This window comes from Chiloscyllium plagiosum, chromosome 25 (assembly GCF_004010195.1).
Source record: "Chiloscyllium plagiosum isolate BGI_BamShark_2017 chromosome 25, ASM401019v2, whole genome shotgun sequence".
In the NCBI taxonomy this organism is placed as follows: domain Eukaryota; kingdom Metazoa; phylum Chordata; class Chondrichthyes; order Orectolobiformes; family Hemiscylliidae; genus Chiloscyllium; species Chiloscyllium plagiosum.
The window spans coordinates 27,327,874-27,334,258 of NC_057734.1; positions in this window are offsets into that span (position 1 = coordinate 27,327,874).

Consider the following 6,385-nt stretch of genomic DNA (forward strand, 5'->3'; position numbering starts at 1 on the left):
GGGCAGGATGGGAGGTGGTGTAGTCCAGGTAGCTGTGGGAGTCGGTTGGTTTGTAGTAGATGTCCGTGTTGATTCGGTCGCCTGAGATAGAAACAGAAAGGTCTAGGAAGGGGAGGGAGGAGTCCGAGACTGTCCAGGTGAATTTGAGGTCGGGGTGGAAGGTGTTAGTGTAGTGTAGTGGATGAACTGTTCAACCTCCTCGTGGGAGCTTTGGACAACAGCAAGATGTTTGCATATTATTCAAATTAACTTTCAAGACATTCACAGAATTTGATTCCTGTTTAGTAACTTAGAGTCATAGAGTCATATAGCACAGAAACAGACCCTTCGGTCCAACTTGTCTATGCCGACCAGATATCCTAAACTAATCTATTCCCATTTGCCAGCACTTGGCCCATATCCTTTGAAGCCCTTCCTATTCAAATACCCATTCAGAAGCCTTTTAAATGTTGCAGTTGTACCAGCCTCCACCACTTCCTCTGGCAGCTCATTCCATACAACACCACCCTGTGTGTGAAAAAGTCGCCCCTTGTATCCTTTTTAAATTTTTCCTCTCCTAAACCTATGCCTTCTAGTTTTGGACTACCCCACCCCAGGGAAAAGACTTTGTTTATTTACCATATCCATGCCCCTCATGATTTTATAAATCTCTATTAGATCACCCCTTAGCCTCACATGCTTCAGAGAAAACTGCCCCAGCTATTTCAGCCTCTCCCTCTAGTTCAACTTGAAAGGCAAAGTATATTTCTTCTAAAGACCATACCTTTTTCTTTTCTATTTTAGGTTAAATTAGGAAAGTGACTATTTAAAAAAAATCATGAATGCACTTTTTAAAAGAAAGTTAGCAAACTTGATGCAAGTGCTGTTTGCCCTGCAGTTTGATCAAGCAGTGAGAGGAAAGGTCCTAGAGTCTGGCTGGCTCCAGAGAGATCTGTAAAAACTGATATCCAGCTGGCAGCAAGTAGCTGATTGGTCTGTGAAATGGTGACCAGTTTTCAGAGCCAAAGGCCATCTGCCTGTTAACAACTATATGGTTGTCTCTTGGGTAGCTGAACACCTTATGGGTGTAAATGATGTTGCCTGAAGCATCCAGACCTCGAGAAGGGAAGGTGGTGTGTTTCTTTGCAGTAGAAAGTATCTGAAGGCTGAAGAAAACCAATTTATTTTCCCTCACCAGTTGCTATAGGCTGTTGCTTTTAACTAATAGGTCAGAGACTTTATAATTTGTGAACCAGTGACTCTGTGCTTCCTGCAAGGAAGTGAAAAGTGTCTGGAAAAGAAATATCAAAGAAAAGCAAAAGGCTCATCTCTGAGAACCTTGAGGATGGGTGGCATTGAACTACTTTCCAAATTTTTCGTTCCACCTATAACACACCTTTTTTTTTTGTCAGTATCTATTTGTTCAGGGGAGTTTTATAAAGTGGTTAGAGTTTTAACTAGTGAAGTTATATGTTGACAGTTCATAGTTGCTTACCTGAAGCGAGAATCTGTTTATTCGTATCACAGAGTAATTCTTGTTACATAGGTATATAGTTCTTTGAAGTTTGTGTCACACATAGACAGGTGATTAAAAGGGTGTTTAGCACGCTTGCCTTCATTGCTTGGTCCTTTGAGTATAGGAGTTGGAAAGTCATGTTGAGGTTTATAGGACATTGATGAGGCCTCTTGTTGAATACTGTGTCCAGTTCTGGTTGCCCAGTTATAGAAGGATATTATCAAGATGGAGAGGGTTCAGAAGAGATTTACCAAGATGGTGCCAGTTATGGAATTTTTGAGTTATAAAGAAAAGCTGGATTGGCTGGATTTTTTTTCACTGAAAGGTAGGAGGTTGAGAGGTGACCTTATAAAATGATGAGAGGTATAGATAGAGTTGATGTTAGTTGTTTTTTTTCCCTAGGATGAAGGATTTCAAGACTAAGGGCACATTTTTAACGTGAGAGGAGAGAGATTTAAAAAAACATGAAAGGCAAATGTTTTACACAGAGGGAGTTCACGTGTGGAATGAACTTCCTGAGGAAGTGGTGGATGTGGGTACAATTATAACATTTAAAGAACATTTGGGTAAGTACATGACAAGGAAAGGTTTAGAGGGATATGGGCCAGGAGCAGTCAGGTGGGACAAGTGTAGTTTGGAATTATGTTCAGCGTGGACTGGTTGGACAGAAGTGTCTGTTTCTGTGCTGAATGACTCTGTGACTCTATAACTTTAAGAAACCTGGTCCATGCTTTCCATTTATAAAATTATCTGCGTATAAAAAAAGTTATATTGGTGAACTTTTACATGCTTTGATAAAATGTTTAGCTTTTGCTTGGACTTCAGGAAAAGTAGGCCATGATTTCTGGCATGCTACCCCAGTGAGGCGTATAACAAGTTATCAGGCAATAGCTGTTTTAAGAACAAATTTAATCAATTTCACATGTTTCTTTAATAACTACCTTTATGACACTGATGCTTGGTTTTTAAGACAGTTCTTTTTCTATTTCAGTTCACAATCAAAAATACAGAAAATAAAATGATTCGATCTTTACAATAAAGATGTATTGGGTTGGTGCTGTTGAAATTGTTGTAAAAATTGACTGATCACAGAAATGCATCTGCACCATTTCTCCAAGTAACTGCCTCACCTTGTCCCATTTTCTGCTTTTCTGTCCCAATTCTGCATATTTCCCTTTTACAATTCCATTAAGAACGCTTCCATTGAACCTGCTTCCACCACACATGCAGAAGTGAATTCCAAAACTTTACCACACATCGCATGAGAAAATGTTTTTCTCAAAGGCTTTTGCTACTTTTGCGAATGATTTTTATGTCTGGGCTCTTCCATTCATAATCCTTTCTGAAGTGAGAATAGTTTCTCCACAGCGACAAAACAAAGTTGAACAAAATGGAGAATGAAAAATATCCGTACAAAGCAAAGAACTGAGCTTTCATTTGCTCTAACAATCAATTTGATATTAGAAGATGCATGGGAATCCTCTTCATGTAGATTGCCCTCCAAGCCACACCCACCCCAACTTGGAATGATACTGCAACTCCTTCAGAGCTGCTAGATCAAAATCCTGAACCTCCCCTTCAAACAGCACTGTGAATGTACTTACATTGTAAGGACTGCAGTGGTTCCAAAAGACAACTCACCACCATCTATTCAAGGGCATATAGAGTTAGGCAATAAATGTTAGCCAAAACATCCTATGAATGAATAAGTTAAAAAATGACATGGGCCCAGATCATCCAATTGGAGGATTTCCATTGCTGAAGTGTAGATTCGAATTGCACCACAGTGACATATGGAAGACCCAATGGCTCTATGGGATTTCCCAAGGCTGATGACAATTCCAATCTGGCACTCTCCAAACTAGTCAGCCACCTTGATTTATAATCAGAGACTTTGTAGAGTTTTTACCACCTTAACTGAGCTATCACACAAGATAAGTTAAAAGAATTAAAACCTACCCTCACTGCTGGGCAACTAGTAAACTAACCCATTTTACCTGCCTGGGTGAAAGTGAGGACTGCAGATGCTGGAAATCAGAGTCAAGATTAGAGTGGGTGCTGGAAAAGCACAGCAGGTCAGGCAGCATCCGAGGAGCAGGAAAATCGATGTTTCGGGCAAAAGCCCCCAACCACCTCACAATTAAAAATGTAATCCAACAAATGTCTGATCACTGACCATCCTCACCTACACCCATGAACACTTAAATCCTGCTTGGTTGGACTTGACCATCCCTGATACCACCTTAAACTTCCCATTCCCAGCCCTCATGGGCCCTTGACCCCACCACTCCCCCACAGACCTGGCCATTTACCCAGCTGTGCCCTGACACTCCTACTTCCCTGTCTGACCTGACTCTTCTCTACCAATTCAATCTCTGACTCTTCACCATCCATCCCTCATACACCCTATGACCCTCTTTCCTGACTGGATTCACCTATGACCTACCCTAAGCTGTGACCCCCATATTTGGCCCCTATCCATCTGAAATCTTTTCACTTGCCACTTTTCTCATTTCAAAAATATGCTTTATTCATAAAAACATCTTCACGAATATGCATTATCACTAAAGCAGTTTGGTTCTGTACAGTAGCATGTAAAAAAACAAACAAACATTAGAGTTTGACTTGATCCAGCAACAAACCAAAGGCATTTCTCACTTGTACAAGATTATATTATATACAGTTGAAGCATCAAGAGGGTCCGATACCTGAATGGATCCCCATTTAACTTCGGCAGAAAGACCTTAAATAGTGGTCTTTCCCCACTGCCCTTTGGTGGCAGCTGCCCTAAACGTTACTGTGTCCCTCAGCACATAATCCTAGACCTTGGAATGTGCCAGTCTACAACACTTAATCAATGTCAACTCCTTGCTCTGGAAGGCCAACAGGTATTGGGCAGACCAAGGAGTGCCTTTCACCGTGTTGATGGTCCTCCACTCACATTTGATGTATGTTCTCGATGTGTGTCCCGAGGAACTGACCGTAGAGCACAGAGTCCTGTGTCATGGAGCTGCTTGAGGCGAAACTCGACAAAAACTATTGCATCTCTCTCCAGACTTCCTTTGCCAAGATACATTCCAGAAGGAGGTTTGTGACAGTCTCTACCCTATGTCTCATCTACCTGGAGCTCTATCCCTAGAGGCCAGATTCTATACCCATACATCACCTGGCACCTGTAGAACACACTCACCTTATATGTCATAGAGTCATAGAAATTTACAGCATGGAAACAGACCCTTTGGTCCAACTAGTCCATGCTGACCAGATATCCTAACCTAACCTGGTCCCATTTGTCAGCACTTGATCCATATCCCTCCAAACCCTTCGTATTCATGGACCCATCCAGATGCCTTTTAAATGTTGTAATTGTACCAGCCTCTACCACATCCTCTGGCAGCTCATTCCGTACACGTACCACCCTCTGTGTGAAACAATTGCCCCTTAGGTCCCTTTTATATCTTTCCCCTCTCACCATAAACCTATGCCCTCTAGTTCTGGATTCCCCGACCCAGGGAGAAGACCTTATCTATTTACCGTATCCATGCCCCTCATGATTTTATAAACCTCTATAAACCTCAGCCTCTAATGCTCCAGGGAAAATAGCCCCAGCCTATTCAGCCTCTCCCTATAGCTCAAATCCTCCAACCCTGGCAACATGCTTGTAAATCTTTTCTGAGTTTCACAAAATCTTTCCGATAGGGGGGAGAGCAGAATTGCACACAATATCCCAAAAGTGGCCTAACCAATGTCCTGTACAGCAGCAACATGACCTCCCAACTCGTTTACTCAATCCTCTGACCAATAAACAAAAGCATATCAAATGCCTTCTTCACTATACTATTTACCTGCATCTCTACTTTCATGGAGTTATGAACCCTGCACTCTAAGGTCTCTTTGTTCAGCAACACTCCCTAGAACATTACCATTAAGTGTATAAATCCTGCTCTGATTTGCTTTTCCAAAATGCAGCACCTCGCTTTTATCTCATTTAAACTTCATTTGCCACTCCTCAGCCCATTGGCCCATCTGATCAAGATCCCATTGTACTCCTAAGTAGCCTTCTTTGCTGTCCACTACACCTCCAATTTTGGTATCATCTGCAAAATTACTAACTATATCTCCTATGTTCACATCCAAATCATTTATATAAATGACGAATAGCAGTGAACCCAGCACCGATCCTTGTGGCACACTACTGGTCACAGGCCTCCAGTTTGAAAAGCAACCCTCCACCATCACCCTCTGTTTTCTACCTTTGAGTCAGTTCTGTATCCAAATGGCTAGTTCTCCCTGTATTCCATGAGATCTAACCTTGCTAATCAGTCTCCCATGAGGAACCTTGTTGAATGTCTTACTGAAGTCCATATAGATCATATCTACCACTCTGCCCTCATCAATTCTCTTTATTACTTCTTCAAAAAGCTTAATCAAGTTCTTGAGACATGATTTCTCACCTACAAAGCCATGCTGACTATCCCTAATCAGTTCTTGCCTTTCCAAATATGTGTAAATCCTGTTCCTCAGGATTTCCTCCAACAACTTGCCCTCCAGTGATGTCAGGCTCACCGGTTTATAGTTCCCTGGCCTTTCCTTACCAACTTTCTTAAATAGTGACACCACGTTAACCAACTTCCAGCCTTCAGGCCCCCTACCTGTGCTTTACCTGTAAGATGATGCAATGTTATGTGTGTGTACGATTTTGTGAGCCTGCATGGTCACTATTCTGCTTTGGATTTGAACATTGCACTTGATTTGCTATAATGTCTGCTTCATACCTTGTAATGAATTATTTCGCACAGTCAACCAATCATAGAGTCAACCCAGAGTCAGCTGATCCCTGATTAACAATTGATCACAAGGTCATTATCAAGAAAGTGACATCCCAATCCC